This window comes from Eubalaena glacialis, chromosome 2, assembly GCF_028564815.1.
Source record: "Eubalaena glacialis isolate mEubGla1 chromosome 2, mEubGla1.1.hap2.+ XY, whole genome shotgun sequence".
Classification (NCBI taxonomy): Eukaryota; Metazoa; Chordata; class Mammalia; order Artiodactyla; family Balaenidae; genus Eubalaena; species Eubalaena glacialis.
This window is the reverse complement of record NC_083717.1, coordinates 161,490,991-161,511,372: the sequence shown is the minus strand read 5'-3', so window position 1 is coordinate 161,511,372 and position 20,382 is coordinate 161,490,991. Positions and strand designations below refer to the sequence as shown.

At 37.7% G+C, this 20,382-nt stretch overlaps 1 protein-coding gene and 1 non-coding gene across 5 annotated transcripts in view; both read right to left on the bottom strand.

Moving 5' to 3' along the window:
• The window catches only part of RAD51B (RAD51 paralog B), a 607,462-nt gene that overhangs the window by 524,435 nt on the left and 62,645 nt on the right, over positions 1 to 20,382 (bottom strand). The window lies entirely within an intron of this gene.
• Positions 9,869 to 9,975, bottom strand: LOC133086346 (U6 spliceosomal RNA). Its single transcript, XR_009700102.1, has one exon. It is a non-coding gene; the product is annotated as a U6 spliceosomal RNA (small nuclear RNA).

Sequence of the window (20,382 nt, the reverse complement as noted above, 5' to 3'; positions counted from 1 at the left end):
TATCAAGGAACTAAAGAAATAGGAAGGAAGATGAATTACCTTTTTCATGCTCTTCTGGATTAGAATTAATCCCCTCTTCCTCTACATTTTTAGCTCTATCTTTAAATTTTACTTCATTTAAAAACGTTACTTTATCTCTCATTGTATTACAGTGCACTGTTTACATGTCAGTCTCCCACTCAGTAGAAATCAAACTCCTTGAGGACCCGAATGAGCTTGGGTGCACCAGTCCTGGGCTCTAACTATATGATCTTGGGAGTGTTACTTACTCTCTCTAGCCTCAATTTTATCATGTCTAAAATGGGGATAAAATGGTCTACCTTTTAGAGTAACTCTAAGGATCAGAGATAAATTTTCATAGTAACTAACATAATGCCTAACACAGTAAAAACTCAGCAAAGAACAATAATAAAATCAATTGGCATAGTGGTATTACCATTAAAAGTACTCCTTTTAGAGCTAAGAACTTTCTGATTAAATACAGACCTTTGCTAGTTCTCACTGTAAAGCATACCAGATACCATTCATCCTCAATTAATTACAGAAATGATCAACTAATTTGTGAATTGAATTATCCAATTTATCCTGCCACAGGCTCATTCAGGCCTCTAGAAAAATGGACAAAGAAGAAGTATAATTTTTTTTTTAAAGTTCGTTGTTTTTTTTTTTAATTTCATGATATTTATACTTTTTTTTTTAAAGGAACTCCTTTATTTATTTATTTATTTATCCTTGTTTGTGTTGGGTCCTCGCCTCTGTGCGAGGGCTTTCTCCAATTGCGGCAAGCGGGGGCCACTCTTCATCGCGGTGCGCGGGCCTCTCACTATCGCGGCCTCTCTTGTTGCGGAGCACAGGCTCCAGACGCGCAGGCTCAGTAGTTGTGGCTCACGGGCCTAGTTGCTCCACGGCATGTGGGATCTTCCCAGACCAGGGCCCGAACCCGCGCTCCCTGCATTGGCAGGCAGACTCTCAACCACTGCGCCACCAGGGAAGCCCAAGAAGTATAATTTTATAATCTGTTTTGTTTTTTTGGAATGCTGCATCTAATTCTGCACAAAAAATGGAAGAAAAAAAAATTCTAAAATAAAATTCCTAGATTGCTAGTGGATTTAATTTACTCATGCTGTCTTTAACCCTCATATATACCAATAATTTACAATTTACAGCAGGGGGACAAAGTTGTTTTCTCTATTCATGTAACTGAAACATACATCTGGTCTAAGAAGCAGCAGTTTGCAAGAAGAACTCCCCAGAGGTTAATGGGTTAATGGTTCTGGAATAGAAATGCAGTACAAAACTCTAACTAGTTGAAATAGGAATGGGACTGAGGAGAGAACGGGAAGGGGTAATCCTAGGGGAGGTAAGATGCAACTCTCCAAGCTGGCTTTCAGCCAGCACAGCTAAGCGCACATCTCCTGACTTGCCAAAAATAACATTAGGGTCTTTGTGACCACAGTAGTAAGGACTTCAGTTTTAGGTTTCATCTAAAAATAACTATAAAAACAACCCAAAAAACCCATACATCAGTCAAAGTGTGATGAGAATTTTTTAAACTCTGTATCATGATCCAATAAATGCTCTTTCTACTACAATCAGAAATGGTGCCTCCCCCAACCCCATTATTTCTACATGGCATGCCTGGAGGAGGCTGTAGCTCCTTCGAGAAAAAACTCTACAATGTCATAGTAGGATGCTTTCATTGGTAAGTAAACAAAAACTCAATTCAAAGTGGCTTAAAATAACACTTCTCCAGCTTTTGTGTGCATCTGAATCATCTGGAGAGCCCATTACAATGGAGGTTCTGCTTCAGCAGGACTAGGGTAGGGCCTGAAATTCTTCATTCCCAACAAGCTCACAGGTGATGCTGATGCTGCCAGTCCACGGACCACAGTTTCCATACCAGGGATTTAAACCATAAAGAAATACATAGATTAACATATCTGGAAACCCAGAGATAAGACTGTTCAATAATGTCATCAAGAACCCATAGCTTGGGACTTCCCGGGTGGCACAGTGGTTAAGACTCTGCACTCCCAATGCAGGGGGCCCGGGTTCAATCCCTGATCAGGGAACTAGATCCCACATGCATGCCGCAACTGAGAGTTCACATGCCACAACTAAGGAGCCCACGAGCCGCAACTAAGGAGCCCGCCTGCTGCAACTAAGACCCACCACAACCAAATAAATATTTTTTTTTTAAATAAATTTATTTATTTATTTTTGGCTGTGTTGGGTCTTCGTTGCTGTGCGAGGGCCTTCCCCAGTTGCGGCAAGCGGGGGCCACTCTTCATCGCGGTGTGTGGGCCTCTCACCATCGCGGCCTCTCCCATTGTGGAGCACAGGCTCCAGACGCGCAGGCTCAGTAATTGTGGCTCACGGGCCCAGCCGCTCCGCGGCATGCGGGATCCTCCCAGACCAGGGCTCGAACGCGTGTCCCCTGCATTGGCAGGCAGATTCTCAACCACTGTGCCACCAGGGAAGCCCCCCAAATAAATATTTTTTAAAAAAAAAAGAACCCATAGCTTATCTGTCTCTCTGAGATACCATCCAAAATGTCAGCTTCATCTTAAGGTTGGCTCCACCTTCTTGGGTACAGTATGGATGATAACAGTAATCAGGGCTACATGTTTCCTTGGTCATGTTCCACAGAAGATACAGAGTGGCTTCCCATGGATCTCTCGTAAGAGCAGGGAAGAACAGCCCCAAAGCTTAAAAAACTTTCCTTGCATCCTATGTGCAAGGATTAGGTCATGTGCTCATCCCTGAACCACCAAGCGGCAAAGTAACCTTTGGACCAACCAGGCCCACCCCTGAACTGAGGTGGAATCAGCTTTCCTGATGCTTATTGGTTACATGGAAGTAGAGGAATCCTGAAAAAATCATGGGTCCGTTAGGAAGGAAGAAAGAGGAACAGATGCTTAGTAGGCTATAAACAACATCCAATATAAATAAATATTTTCCTCCCTCATCCCATCAATGTTATCATTTGGTTCTGAATCCAGTGCATCAACTTTTCCAGCTGTTAGAAATCTCACTGGACTGGGACATCTTCAAAATCTTTACTGCCTTTTGTAGGATGGCTTTCAAAGCTCTTTTACCTATTAGAATTCATATTACAGTATAACTATAAAAATAATTTCAAAATACTTATCAATCTAAAATGACAAAGAAGTTTATTACTACAGAATGCATAAGATTATAGCATAATAAGAATAATAATGGCAATAGGATATATAGTAGCCTAGCAGTAACGTAGGAAATAAATTCATAATGTGGGATATATAAATGAATAAATGAATGGATAGAGAAATGTGAGCTTTGGTCTCAAATCTATCAATCTTTCCATGGAAGCAAGGCTTCCTCCTAGGGTGAATTACATGGTATGTAAATTATAACTCAATAAAACTGTTTTAAAAAAAAAAACACTTCCCTTTAATAACACAGAGCAACAATTTGTGGAGAAAACTGTCTAAAAAAGACTTAGCCACATATGTCACAAATGCCAAACAACTACTATTTAGTTTAAACAAAAATCAGGGTCGCAAAAACTGCGTCAGAGGTCTCTGAAAGCAATACCAAAAATGTGGGCTGTGTGATCTGACCCTCAATGTTGCTCTGCCTCGCAGAACTTCTAGACTCAGGAAATGTAATATTCTCTAGAAGAAACACTCTTTGCTAGTAAACAGAAAGCAAAGGCTGGAGTCAACTATATGGGCTCAAAGCTTGCACAACAGTTGCTCCTAAGAAAAACTTGGCAAACATCTCAGTCATAATATACTAACAGATGAGACTTTTTTTTAAAACTACTAATACTAAAGGAATGTGATCATTTTACAGGTTGGGCTCACTATTTTATAAAGGATTCTATCTTGTATTCGGCACTAACATCATAAAGGGAGAACTATTAATTCAAAATCAGACCTATGATGTACAATATAAATTATTATACAAAGCTATCTTCAGATGTGGGTCAATGCTATTCAACTTGAATTCTAATTGGTACCTAATTCAAGTCACTACATAAATCTGGCACTACACAAATCTAGTGAAAGATAAAAATTTTAAGGGTATTATTTTTCACAATAGCCAAGGTATAGAAACAACCTAAGTGTCAACCAATGAATGAATATCATTCAGTCAAAAGAAAGAGGGAAATTCTGTCATATGCAATAACATGGATTAATCTGGAGGACATTATGCTAAGTGAAAAAAGGCAGATACAGAAAGAGAAATACCGTATGACCTCACTTATATGTGGAATCTTCAAAAAAAAAAAAAAGGCAAACTCAGAGAAACAGAGAGTAGAATGGTGATTAACAGGGGCTGGAGTGGGGGAAATGAGCAAATGTTAGTCAAAGAGTACAAGCCTTTGACGAATAAGTTCTGGGCATCTAACTACCTACAAAATGAAAAAGAAATGTCTCTCTGGCCTCCAAGGGCCTCCTTAATCTAGTTATTACTTCCCCTTTAACCTAATTTCCCACCCTCAGTAAAAACTGCTGCTCCAAGTAAGCTGATTAACTTACGGAAGTTTAAAAGAAAATTTACACTTTTTTTGCTTTTATGTATTTGCTCATTCAATTTGTAATACTTGAATTGCTTCCCTAATCCTAACTGTCCAAATTTTACCTGTCTAGCCCAAGTTCCATCTCTCCCTTTAAGTCAGCCCTAACAAGCCCTCCAGGTGATTTCTATGCACACTCAATATTGACAACCATTAAGATCTCGGAATTATGATTGGCCATTAAAAAACTGAAAACCTCTCTACAGCACTTTAAGTGAATAGGTATTTATTTGTCTAATATAAGAAAATGTCTGAAAGCAGACAGTCCAGGGCTGACATCCAATGATGTCAACATCCTTAGTGTATTGGTTTATCACATCATGAGCACAGATGATTGCTGCTCCTTCAAGGCAGGAAGAAGGGACAAGCAACAAAGGACCATGCCAGAAATATCACTTCCCTTTTATCTGGAAAGTAAAAGCTTCCTTAGAAGCTTCCCCTTCCCTACTAATAAGTCTTCACTTAAATGTGGTGGCAAACTGTATTTTCCAAAGGTGGCCACACCATCATATTTATCCCAGCCCACGTGTTCTTTTTACAATGTGATAGGTACTTCTCCAACTGAGAGGTCATATTCTCTCCCTTTGAATCTGAAAGGGGGACTTGTGATAGTTTTGACCAACAGAGTACAGCAGAAGTGATAATATGTGACTTCTGAGGCACCATCATAAAAAGAATACAGCTTCCATCTGGGGGGCTCTCTCTCTCAGGAAACTCTTAGAACCCAGAAACCACGATGAGACCACATGTGAATGTTCCAGCTGGGCTTGCAGCAAACACAAGCATTAACTTCCAAACAACAGGAAGGAGTCTTTTCACATCAATACAACCCCAGCCCCCAGTCTTTGAGTCTTCTAGCTGCGGCCTCAGAAATCGTGGAACAGAGACAAGTGGTCACCACTGGTTTTATATGAATTCTTGACCCACAGGAGAAATAATAAATGATATTTGTTGTTTTAAGTCACTACACTTTGGAATAATTTATTAAGCAGCAATAGAGAACTAAAACAGATATGATTGGCCAGAACTGGGTCACATGACCATCTTCAGCTGCAAAGAACCTGGGAAATCAGGGAACATGATTGCCATGAACTTAGCTCAGGTGGACACACTGCCACCAAAACATAATCAGGGTCCATTAACAATGGGAGGATGAAAATGAGTACTGGGTAGGCAACTAACAGTACATGCCACAACCACTTGGTTAGTACTCATTATCTCCTACCTCATACTACACTGACATTTTCTTAAATATGTGTCTTACATTCACTTAGTAGAATATAAGAGTCTTGAAGGCAAAGACTATTTCATTACAAAATGCCTTAATCGGTAGTTACCTTAAAACTATTAGCTATTTAACTTCTGAAGGGAAAGATTTAGGTTATACTTTAGAAAGAACTTCTAAGTCCTAGAAACTGTGAGGTTCTGAAACAAATGCACAGAAAAGGTTTTAAAATTTTTTTCTGGAGTTTTTTTTTTCAGAATAATTTCTCTGGGAAAATGATGGTGTGACTGAACAATGGAATAAGCTTTGACAATGCCCTGCAGTATACAGACAAATATCAACTGACCCCAAAGTTAGACTGAGTCATCACAATGGTGTCTGGAAATCCTGTACAAAGCTGACCAATACAGGCACTAGCTCAGCCTTTTATAGAGATAAACATTGATGCAGGCTAATTAACAACTGCAGGGTACTTTGTAAACATAAAGTGCTAAATATTTATTTTTAAATAATCACACAGATTTAGCAATAAATGATAAACTTACTCTTAGTGGAACAGTAACACTACTGTAGTTCCTAGAAATGACACTAGCCCCCAAGTACTCCTGACCGCTCATGATTTTCAGCGAGTCTCTATTTCTTTAAACAATGAGAAGAGTAATATAGAAATCAGATGTTATTGCAATCTAATTTAAAAATAAATCTTAACACTAGTCAGAAAACATTCCAAAACTTTTATTTTAGCTAAACAGAAATGTCACCTAAATTTAAACAACTCTGATTCATCATTCTAATAACTAAAGCTGAAAACAGCCACTTCAGTTGGTTATGAAAATATCAACTAACACTCACATAGTGCTTCAGAATTTACAAAGTCCTTTCATAGAGAGCTAGATAGATCTTCCTATAAAATTATTATATATGAGTGCTTTGTTAACTGTAAAACTCTCTATAAGTTAGTAATTTAGCAATATGTATTTACTATTATTCATCTACTACAGTATTAGTAATAATATTACTATCATTAGTAATAATAAAATCAAGGCTTATGAGGCAAGAACTTTTATGCCCTTTCTACAGATAAGGATACTGAGGCTGAGGAAGGAGAATTGACTGGTCCATAATCACACAGTTGAAATACATTCGGTACTTAAACTCATATCTTCTGACATGAAATTCTGGGGTACTTTCTACTGCATCTTGCTATTTCTATAAAATGTTTACTTCTTCAAAGCATGATTCCCAAAGATGGGAAGAGAAAAGTGAAAGGAGAGGTCTATTGTTGAACAGAGAACTGTCATTTCTAAGGCTGTAGAGCAGGCCAATCTCATGTCATTGGACAACCCAGTAAACTAAGCTAAAGATCACAAAGAAAAACAAAAGAGAGATTCATTACAATATAGTCTAAGAAATGAAACCAACTGCAGTAACTTTAAACTAGGAGCATTTAAAAAAAAAAAACTTTTCACATTGTAACATTTTCAGAATTGCTTTAAAATACTGCACTTTGGTTATCATAACTATAAGCATCACTTTATTCCAGTTCAAGTCAAAACTGTCCCTCCCTCAAATATATACACTAAAGATCCTTTGAGTCATGATGCTTATAAAAACTACCTTAAGTTGTAAGTTCCTAGGAACTTTTAATTAAATTCATGAACACCCAATTTTACGGGACACATCTGGAAATGCCATGAAACTGAAATGTCTCCTGTCCGGTCACAGCACATATTAAGTCTTCATTAAACCTCAAAGCAAAATCTTAGGAGGCTGTCTGTACTTCAGATGTTCCCTAAGAGAGGTCCAAAGTACAAGTGTTGAGGAATTATTTTCCTAAGAGAGCATACTTACCACAGGATTTAAGCTATGACTGGCCAATTCCAACTGGAAAACATAGAAACCCAACAAGTCTTTAGCACATTCACTAGCAGATAAAAGGCATTAATCATACTCAACATACATGTACAATTTATAAGCAGTGGAAAAGCAATCAAAACTGCAATTATTCAAATATTTCTTTTACTTGAAATACCAATACGACTAACAGAGAAGCACTTCTACCATTACACTTCCAAACAACAGTCAAAGCATTATGCAAAGTGTGAGACTTCCCATTGAAAAAGGCTTGGAAGAAAGAATTCTGAGTATTGAACAGCTTTTAGTATTAAAATAAGAAGTAAGGGAGCAAAATAATTTTGACAACTGCATTAGGAAGCAAAGTTCCACTGGAAATAAAAACATGTGCGTTGGAATCAGATATATCTGAGTTCAAATCCTACCCTTTCCACTTACCTAGCCGTGTGATTCTGGGAAAGTTATTTAACCCTTACAAACCTCAATTTCTTCAACTACAAAACAGGAATAATATAACCTACCTCATAAAGTTATTTAACATATTAAATGAAAAATGTTTGAAATGTACTCACTACAGTACCTGGAACAAAGTAAGTACTCGATAAGGTGCAGCTATTTATAATTTACAGCCTTTCAAGTATTTCAAGATGATTTAAATAAACTAGACCAATTTCAACAACTACGTACTTTTGCCAGTAAAACAATACAAACTCTGAGATACTAAATAAGGTCCTTGATCTTAAAAGGGACTTCAAAACCCAAACATTTATGATCAAATTTTAAAAGAAGTTTAGGTTTTCAAACCGTTAATGGTAAGAACGAGAACAGTTGTTCTCCTTCTACCCACATATATTTATTTTTCTCTCCTATAACAATCAGAATAGTATTAGGGATTAAAGAGCTAACATTTGATTTAATGTTTTACTTTTAATAAGACATTTCCCAGCAGAGACTGAATCAACAATAAGAGAATCAAAACAAATAAGAGGGCTTTCCTGGTGGTGCAGTGGTTAAGAATCTGCTGCCAATGCAGGGGACACGGGTTCAAGCCCTGGGCCGGGAAGCTCTCACATGCTGCGGCGCAACTAAGCCCGTGCACCACAGCTACTGAGCCTGCACTCTAGAGCCCATGAGCCACAACTACTGAGTCCACGTGCCACAACTACTGAAGCCCCCAGTACTAAGCCTCTGCTCCGCAACGAGAGAAGCTACCACAATGAGAAGCCCGCGCACCACAACGAAGAGTAGCCCCCGCTTGTGGCAACTAGAGAAAGCCCATGAACAGCAATGAAGACCCAACGTAGCCAAATAAATAAATTTTTTTAAAAAATCAATTATACTTAAAAAAACAAAAGAAATACCTAACTTTTAATATCCTCTATTTTAAATTATTTTAGTTGTATTGGAAGACAGGTAAAACCTTTAAACTACAGCTGTTATGTGTTTACATAGACTCAAATGTTTGGAAAATTTCCTTAAATCTTATGAAGTCAATTAAATGCCTACTTTAATTCTTATACTCAATAAAGGAAAACATTCTAACTGCAATAATTAAACTTGTTTTCTGTTTTAAGACTAAAACTTTGCCTAGGACTTCTAACTCTATTAAAATTATAAATTATCTGAGAAATAAAGTTACTGGCTAAACAAACTGATGAAAAACAGAAATGATAAAACTAGAAGCTTCCAAAAAGAAGTCAAGATTTAGGATGTCAAAGAATTAAGCTTCTCAAAGAATTAAGTTCCAAAAAAAAAAGAATAAAAAAAAAATTTTTTAATACAAAGTTGTTTTTTTAACATCTTTATTGTAGTATAATTGCTTCACAATATTCTGTTAGTTTCTCCTGTATAACAAAGTGAATCAGCTGTATGTATGCATATATCCCCATATCACCTCCCTCTTGTGTCTCCCTCCCTCCCTCCCTATCCCACCCCTCTAGGTGGTCACAAAGCACCGAGCTAATCTCCCTGTGCTATGTGGCTGCTTCCCACTAGCTATCTATTTTACATTTGGTAGTGTATATATGTCCATGCCACTCTCTCACTTCGTCCCAGCTTACCTTTCCCCCTCCCTGTGTCCTCAAGTCCATTCTCTATGCCTGCGTCTTTATTCCTGTCCTGCCCCTAGGTTCTTCAGAACCATTTTTTTTTAGATTCCATATATATGTGTTAGCATACGGTATTTGTTTTTCTCTTTCTGACTTACTTCACTCTGTATGACAGACAAAAATATGGAACATTTCACGAATTTGTGTTTCATCCTTGCGCAGGGGCCATGCTAATCTTCTCTGTATCGTTCCAATTTTAGTATATGTGCTGCCGAAGCAAGCACTAATACAAAGTTTTTAAAAGTGTAAAATTAAAACACTAACAACATATCAACATGTATGTACTTGGAAGTTAAGTGGAATTAACTCAATGAACACATTCAAGATAGACAAAGGACATACAATAATATGAACCAAAGAAATAATTTTTGTCTTTAAAAAACACAAGAGAGTATCCTTTGAGCAAACTCTCATATAGCCAAGATTGTATTTCAAATTGTTTATTTGAATTTAATTAAACAGTGAGCTGTTAGTACTCCATTAAACTCAAGATCCCATTTCTCTACAATGCTCTCCTTTGATAAGTTAAAAATCATAAAATAGAATATCATCCAATATTATTAAACTTCTAAATAAGGCATTAGAGTTATAGTATATACAGAGCACTAATGTTAAATTCTGACCTTGACGATCACAGCTCTTTGTATAAAATCTTGATTGATGATGTCTCACAGAAGTTCATATATCATATTAAATAAAAGGTATGGAGCTTTCAAATTATGAACAAATCAATTTTAAAGGAGAAGGAAAGGGATGGGGGAGAGATCAAAGTTTAGTTTCCAAGTATCTTTTCACTTTTCATAAAGAATGTTAGAATGTTTTCCCTTTAGGTATTGTAAGAACTCAAGTAGGCACTTAATTAAATACGCATTTCATAAATTGCATGACTAGAAAAAGTGATACAGTCATTCTACAAATATATACTGGACACTTAATCTAAGACACTATTCAATATGGATACTATTCTATATAAGCAGCTCTAAAGGATACATAAAAATAGCTCTGTTTTCAGGGAGCTTCCTAATATAACTAAGGAGCTCAGACATGAATATACAAAAATTTAAGTAACACTACAAAGCAATAAATGATTAAAGTTCCAATTAAGAAGTTAAGACCATATGTACTACAAAAGAAGATAGAATTGATTGAGGCTAAAACCTGTGTGTAGAATCAATTAGTATCTAAAAATCAAGTGACACAAAAATCTCAGAAAAGAGAGAAAACTTGAGAGCTCAGACATGAAAGAAGAGTAAAGTTTAGAAAGGGAGAGATGAAAGAGAAAGATATCCACAGCTAGAATAAACATAGGGTGACAGGGAGAGACCAGCAGCCAGCACCAAAGAGAAAGGTAGGAGGAGTAGGTTGGAACCATATGAAAGCGAACTTTGAATATCCTATCAGGAACTTAGACTGAATCATTCAACAAATACTGATTGGTGTAACTGTTCTGTGCCACGTACCATCCTACATGCAAAGGATACAAGTGTGAACAGAACAGCTAAGTTCTCTGCCCTCATAGTGATGATAGTCTAGTAGATTTATTCCATAAAAAAGATGGTGCCATGCAATGCTTTTAATCAGAGGATGAGATCAGAGATATACTTTGGGAAAATTATGTAGGTACCTAGACAGAAAAAGAGATAGGCAGACCAATTAATACATTGCAATAATAATCCAAGAGAGAAGTAGCAAGTGATAGTATTCAATTATGCAAATACTTCTTGAGCAGTCTTGGATAAAACACCTCATTTCTCTGCATCTCTGTTCTGACTTGAGAATTGAAGTTTGCCACTCAGCCACAACCTTAAGATTCTCAACTGGAAAATTCTACAAACACATCAAGGCACCCTGTAATATATGCAAAGTAACACTAAAATCTAAGAGCTGCAACTTGCTTTCATCTCTAACTTTTTCCTACCAACTCAACTTTGGAATTATGCTTATACTTTATCAGTTTAACGACTATCTGTCTCCAAAAGAACACTCTCTTTCTGAATGAGAATGGACAGTAAGGGTCAAGGTTAGAGGCGACAGAATTTAGCTGGAGCCTATGAAGATCTATGCTACCTCCCTTTATTTCTCTCTGTGTGATCTGCAGTCCCAAGTAAAGGACAGAGAAGGGGGTACCAAGGTATTTACAAATCTGTTAGAAACAGAAAAAGAACAGTAGACAAGGTACTTATTTCATTCTCCATTATACCACAGAAAGCTATCTGTCTCTTACAATTAACTTATTTATAGATGCCGTAAGGGCAAAGACTATGTTTTATTCATCATTATGATCTCATAGTGCCTAGCACAGAGTTTTGTACACATTGTTGAGAGTGGAATTAAGAAGACTGACTGACAACCCACTGGAGTGAAAGTTCTGAGCCCCACGTCAGGCTTCCAAACCTGTGGGTCTGGCAACGGGAGGAGGAATTCTTAGAGAATCAGACTTTGAAGGCTAGTGGGATTTGATTGCAGGACTTCAACAGGACTGGGGTGAACAGAGACTCCACTCTTGGAGGGCACACACAAAGTATTGTGTGCATCAGGACCCAGGGGAAGGAGCAGTGACCCCACAGAGACTGAACCAGACGTACCTGCTAGTGTTGGGGGTTCTCCTGCAGAGGCAGGGGGTGGCTGTGGCTCACCGTGCAGACAAGGACACTGGCAGCAGAAGTTCTGGGAAGTACTCCTTGGCGTGAGCCCTCCCAGAGTCTGCCATTAGCCCCACAAGAGCCCGGGGAAGGCTCCAGTGTTGGGTCGCCTCAGGACAAACAACCAACAGCGAGGGGACACAGCCCCACCCATCAGGAGGCAAGCAGATTAAAGTTTTACTGAGTTCTGCCCACCAGAGCAACAGCCAGCTCTACCCACCACCAGTCTCTCCAATCAGGAAACCTGCACAAGCCTCTTAGATAGCCTCATCCACCAGAGGGCAGACAGCAGAAGCAAGAAGAACTACAATCCTGCAGCCTGTGGAACAAAAACCACATTCATAGAAAGATGAATGAAAATGAAAAGGCAGAGGGCTATGTACCAGATGAAGGAACAAGATAAAAACCCCAGAAAAACAACTAAATGAAGTGGAGATAGACAACCTTCCAGAAAAAGAATTAAGAATAATGATAGTGAAGATGATCCAGGACCTCGGAAAAAGAATGGAGGCAAAGATCGAGAAGATGAAAGAAATGTTTAACAAAGACCTAGAAGAATTAAAGAACAAACAAACAGAGATGAACAATACAATAACTGAAATGAAAACTACACTAGAAGGAATCAATAGCAGAATAACTGAGGGAGAAGAACGGATAAGTGACCTGGAAGACAGAATGCTGGAATTCACTGCTACAGAACACAATAAAGAAAAATGAATGAAAAGAAATGAAGACAGCTTAAGAGACCTCTGGGACAACATTAAACACAACAACATTCACATTATAGGGGTCCGAGAAGGAGAAGAGACAGAGAAAGGACCAGAGAAAATCTTTGAAGAGATTATAGTCGAAAACTTCCCTAACATGGGGAAGGAAATAGCCACCCAAGTCCAGGAAGCACAAAGAGTCCCATACAGGATAAACCCAAGGAGAAACAGGCCGAGACACAAAGTAATCAAATTGGCAAAAATTAAAGACAAAGAAAAATTATTGAAAGCAGCAAGGGAAAAATGACAAATAACATACAAGGAAACTCCCATAAGGTTAACAACTGATTTCTCAGCAGAAACTCTACAAGCCAGAAGGGAGTGGCATGATATACTTAAAGTGATGAAAGGAAAAAACCTACAACGAAGATTACTCTACCTGGCAAGGATCCCATTCAAATTCCACGGAGAAATCAAAAGCTTTACAGACAAGCAAAAGCTAAGAGAATTCAGCACCACCAAACCAGCTCTACAACAAATGCTAAAGGAACTTCTCTAAGTGGGAAACACAATAGAAAAAAACGACCAACAAAAACAAACCCAAACGATTAAGAAAATGGCCATAGGAACATACATATCGAAAATTACCTTAAACGTGAATGGATTAAATGCTCCAACCAAAAGACACAGGCTTGCTGAATGGATACAAAAACAAGACCCATATATATGCTGTCTAGAAGAGACCCACTTCAGACCTAGGGACACATACAGACTGAAAGTGAGGGGATGGAAAAAGATATTCCATGCAAATGGAAATCAAAAGAAAGCTGGAGTAGCAATACTCATAACAGATTAAATAGAATTTAAAATAAAGAATGTTACAAGAGACAAGGAAGGACACTACATAATGATCAAGGGATCAATCCAAGAAGAAGATATAACAATTATAAATATATATGCACCCGACATAGGAGCACCTCAATACATAAGGCAACTGCTAACAGCTATAAAAGAGGAAATTGACAGTGACACAATAATAGTGGGGGACTTTAACACCTCACTTACACAAATGGACAGATCATCCAAACAGAAAATTAATAAGGAAAAACAAGCTTTAAATGACACAATAGACCAGATAGATTTAATTGACATTTATAGGACATTCCATCCAAAAACAGCAGATTACACTTTCTCTCAAGTGTGCATGGAACATTCTCCAGGATAGATCACATCTTGGTCACAAATCAAGCCTCAGTAAATTTAACAAAACTGAAATCATATCAAGCATCTTTTCTGACCACAGCGCTATGAGATTAGAAAACAATTACAGGGAAAAAAACGTAAGAAACACAAACACATGGAGGATGAACAATACGTTACTACATAACCAAGCAATCACTGAAGAAATCAAAGAGGAAATAAAAAAATACCTAGAGAGAAATGACAATGAAAACACGACGATCCAAAACCTATGGGATGAAGCAAAAGCAGTTCTAAGAGGGAAGTTTATAGCTATACAAGCCTACCTCAAGAAACAAGAAAAATCTCAAATAAACAATCTAACGTTACACCTAAAGGAACTAGAGAGAGAAGAAAAACAAAACCCAAAGTTAGCAGAAGGAAAGAAATCATAAAGATCAGAGCAGAAATAAATGAAATAGAAACAAGGAAAACTATAGCAAAGATCAAAAATGTTGGTTCTTTGAGAAGATAAGCAAAATTGATAAACCATTAGCCAGACTCATCAAGAAAAAGAGGGAGAGGAACTCAAATCAATAAAATTAGAAATGAAAAAGGAGAAGTTACAACAGACACCGCAGAAATACAAAGCATCCTAAGAGACTACTACAAGCAACTCTATGCCAATAAAATGGACAAATTCTTAGAAAGGTATAACCTCCCAAGACTGAACCAGGAAGAAATAGAAAATATGAACAGACCAATCACAAGTAATGAAATTGAAACTGTGATTAAAAATCTTCCAACAAACAAAAGTCCAGGACCAGATGGCTTCACAGGTGAATTCTATCAAACATTTAGAGAAGAGCTAACACCCATCCTTCTCAAACTCTTCCAAAAAATTGCAGAGGAAGGAACACTCCCAAACTCATTCTATGAGACCACCATCACCCTGATACCAAAACCAGAAACAGATACTACAAAAAAAGAAAATTACAGACCAATATCACTGATGAATATAGATGCAGAAATCCTCAGCAAAATACTAGCAAACAGAATCCAACAACACATTAAAAGGATCATACACCATGATCAAGTGGAATTTATCCCAGGGATGCAAGGATTCTTCAATATACGCAAATCAATCAATGTGATACACCATATTAACAAATTGAAGAATAAAAACCATATGATCATCTCAACAGATGCAGAAAAAGCTTTTGACAAAATTCAACACCCATTTATGATAAAAACTCTCCAGAAAGTGGGCATAGAGGGAACCTACCTCAACATAATAAAGGCCATATACGACAAACCCACAGCAAACATCATTCTCAATGGTGAAAAACTGAAAGCATTTCCTCTAAGATCAGGAACAAGACAAGGATGTCCACTCTCACCACTCTTATTTAACATAGTTTCGGAAGTCCTAGCCACGGCAATCAGAGAAGAAAAAGAAATAAAAGGAATACAAAATAGGAAAGAGGAAGTAAAACTGTCACTGTTTGCAGATGACATGATACTATACATAGAGAATCCTAAAGATGCCACCAGAAAACTACTAGAGTTAATCAATGAATTTGGTAAAGTTGCAGGATACAAAATTAATGTGCAGAAATCTCTTGCATTCCTATACACTAATGATGAAAAATCTGAAAGAGAAATTAAGGAAACACTCCCATTTACCGCTGCAACAAAAATAATAAAATACCTAGGAATAAACCTACCTAGGGAGACAAAAGACCTGTATGCTGAAAACTATAAGACACTGATGAAAGAAATTAAAGATGATACCAACAGATGGAGAGAGATACCATGTTCTTGGATTGGAAAAATCAATATTGTGAAAATGACTATACTATCAAAAGCAATCTACAGATACAATGCAATCCCTATCAAATTACCAATGGCATTTTTTACGGAACTAGAACAAAAAAATCTTAAAATTTGTATGGAGACAAAAAAGACCCCAAATAGCCAAAGCAGTCTTGAGGGAAAGAAACGGAGCTGGAGGAATCAGACTCCCTGACTTCAGACTATACTACAAAGCTACAGTAATCAAGACAATATGGTACTGGCACAAAAACAAACATAGATCAATGGAACAAGATAGAAAGCCCAGAGATAAACTCACGCACCTATGGTCAACTAATCTATGACAAAGGAGGCAAGGATATACAATGGAGAAAAGACAGTCTCTTCAATAAGTGGTGCTGGGAAAACTGGACAGCTACATGTAAAAGAATGAAATTAGAACACTCCCTGACACCATACACAAAAATAAACTCAAAATGGATTACAGACCTAAATGTAAGACCGGACACTATAAAACTCTTAGAGGAAAACATAGGAAGAACACTCTTTGACATAAATCACAGCAAGATCTTTTTTGATCCACCTCCTAGAGTAATAGAAATAAAAACAAAAATAAACAAATGGGACCTAATGAAACGTCAAAGCTTTTGCCCAGCAAAGGAAACCATAAACAAGATGAAAAGACAATCCTCAAAATGGGAAAAAATATTTGTAAACGAATCAACAGACAAAGGATTAATCTCCAAAATATACAGACACCTCATGCAGCTCAATAGTAAAGAAACAAACAACCCAATCCAAAAATGGGCAGAAGACCTAAATAGACATTTCTCCAAAGAAGACATACAGATGGCCAAGAGACACATGAAAAGCTGTTCAACATCACTAATTATTAGAGAAATGTAAATCAAAACTACAATGAGGTATCACCTCACACCAGTTAGAATGGGCATCATCAGAAAATCTACAAGCAACAAATGCTGGAGAGGGTGTGGAGAAAAGGGAACCCTCTTGCACTGTTGGTGGGAATGTAAATTGATACAGCCACTATGGAGAACAGTATGGAGGTGCCTTAAAAAACTAAAAATAGAATTACCATATGACCCAGAAATCCCACTACTGGGCATATACCCAGAGAAAACCATAATTCAAAAAGACACACGCACCCCAATGTTCATTGCAGCACTATTTACAATAGCCAGGTCATGGAAGCAACCTAAATGCCCATCAAGAGACGAGTGGATAAAGAAGATGTGGTACATATATACAATGGAATATTAGTCAGCCATAAAAAGGAACAGAATTGGGTCATTTTTAGAGACGTGGATGGATGTAGAGACTGTCATACAGAGTGAAGTAAGTCAGAAAGAGAAAAACAAATATCGTATATTAACGCATATATGTGGAACCTGGAAAAATGGTACAGATGAACCGGTCTGCAGGACAGAAATTGAGACACAAATGTAGAGAACAAACGTATGGTCACCAAGGGGGGAAAGTGGTGGGGGGTGGGAGTGGTGGTGGGATGAATTGGGAGATTGGGATTGACATGTATACACTGATGTGTATAAAATTGATGACTAATAAGAACCTGCTGTATAAAAAGATAAATTCAAAAAAGAAAAAAACCTTAAATTACATGCTTACACTGAATTCATCTCACAAATATAATGCTGAGCAAAAGAAACCAGACACACAAAAAGTATTTACTAAATGATTCAATTTATTAAATTTCAAAGATACATAGAACTCACCTCTGGTGTTGTAAGAAGTCAGGATATTGGTTACCCTTGATTAGAAGGGGGACATGAGGGCTTCTGGGGTAATGGTCTGTTTCTTTATCTAGTGCTGACTATACAAATGTGCTCACTTTGTGAACATTTATTGACTTATACATTTATAATTTGTGTACTTTTCTGTATTAGTATTATGTTTCAATAAAGTCTGTGTTAAAAAGATTAAAAAAAAAAAAAAAAAGAAGAGTGACTGAGATCCAAAGAATAAGTGAGTGAACCAGGTATAGGAGGGTTAGGCAGTAACAGCAACCAACAACAAAACAGCTAGAAGGGGATACAGCCGTAAGACATGATTTTTCCTTTTGAGGAGCTTGCAGCCTTCTGATGAAAAACAAAAAAAAACAGGAGGAGAGAGATAAAATATACCAAGCACCTGGAATGAGGTAACTACTAAAGTTAATGATTAATGGCTACCTCTTACTAAATGTGTCAAACATTGTACAAAGAACATTACAGACATTGTCTCATTTAATCCTCACACCCCTGTGAGTCAGATATTATTATCCCCATTTTTCAAATGGGAAACTAAGAGTTCGAACTAGGATAAATAACTTACTCAAGGTCATAAAACTAGCAAACAATGAAGCTATGATTCAAATCCACACCTAACTCCAAAGCCAGTACTCTTAACCACCCAGAACCAGGGTAGATAGCATTGAAGATGATGGGAATTAATCTGATGATGGTACTTAATACATATTGAAAATGGAGCCAGATAGATTTGCTGAAAGATGAAGAGCAGCATTTAAATTGAAGAGGTATTAGGTAATATCTACAGGACCAGACAACTAAATGGAAGAGATCCAGTGCATCAAATAGAAGTCCTCTTCCAGCCCCTGTTTTCCTTCTCCAAATGCAACCAATGGAGTTTCTTAATGAGCTTCCAGAGCCAATTTATGAACATAAAAGCACCCCAACACACTCTCTTTTTTTAACTTTTTATTTTGAAATAATTTTAGATTCACCAAATAGTTGCAAAAAGAGTACAGGGAGTTCCTATATGCTCTTCACCCAGCTTCTCCTAATGTTAACATCTTATATAATCATAGTACAATGATCAAAACTAATAAATTAAGGTTGATGCAATACTGATAACTAAATTTTGCCGGTTTTGAGCAATTAAGTTAAGCTCCCATAAACATTCTTGCACCTATCTATTGATGCCCCTGCGTGTCAGGGGTCTCTAACACCACTTTCTGGCTCAATGATTCACTGAAAGGACTCACAGGACTCAGAAAAGCTCTTACACTCAGTTATGGTTTAGTACAGCAAAAGGATACAGATTGATATAAGCAAAGAGGAAAAGGAGGATGAGCAAAGCCCAGGAGAAACCAGGTACCAGTTTCCAAGTGTCATCCCACAGTGGAGTTGCATGGACGTGTTTAATTCTCCCAGCAATGATGTGTGACAACACATGTGAAGCAAAGTCAACCAGGAAAGCTCACCCAAGTTCTGGTGTCCAGAGTTTTTACCGGGAGTCAGTCACATACTATGCAGGGCCTCCATGACTGACCTTAGCTACTGAGATTCTAGTCCCCAGAGCCAAATAGGTGTTCTCCATAAATCACATTGTTTGCATAAACTACCTGATTCAACTGGTATTGTGTGGACAAAGGCATCAGGCATACAAAAACACTCTTATTAAGCAGAATATTCCAAAGGCTCTGAGTTCATTTCCCAGGAGCTGGCAGTCCTGAAGATAAGACTTCCTTGGGAATATGCTGGGTTTGAGCAACCACCCCAGCTGAGTTAATACTTTCCTACACAACCTGTGAATACATTTCTGGGTTATCTCATTCATTTTAACAACATCACAGTATTCCATTGTATGGATGTTCCACCATTAATTTAGCCAATCACCCACTCATTAATCTTAAGTTGTTTCTAGCTTTTTGCTCTAGTCGACAATAAAAACACGGACTTGGGACTTCCCTGGTGGCACAGTGGTTAAGAATCCGCCTGCCAATCCAGGGGACACGGGTTCGAGCCCTGGTCCAGGAAGATCCCACATGCCGTGGAGCAACTAAGCCCGTGCGCCACAACTACTGAGCCTGTGCTCTAGAGCCCACAAGCCACAACTACTGAGCCCACATGCCACAACTACTGAAGCCCTTGCGCCAAGAGCCCGTGCTCCCCAACAAGAGAAGCCACCGCAATGAGAAGCCCACGCACCGCAAGGAAGAGTAGCCCCCACTCGCCGCAACTAGAGAAAGCCCGCGCACAGCAACGAAGACCCAACGCAATCAAAAATAAATAAATAAATAAATTTATGTTTTTAAAAAACCAATAAAAACAAAGTTTTATAAATTATAAAGAGCTACACAAAGGAAAGATATAATTTTTCTAGAATTATTCTCACTAACTAATGAAATAAAATAAAGGTTTAGTCTAGTCTATGAGTTTCAGCCACCTGAATGAATATAGGGTATCTTTAAGGATAATCTGACTTCAAATGTGAGTTAGCAAACACAAGGCACTTATGAAAAACAAAA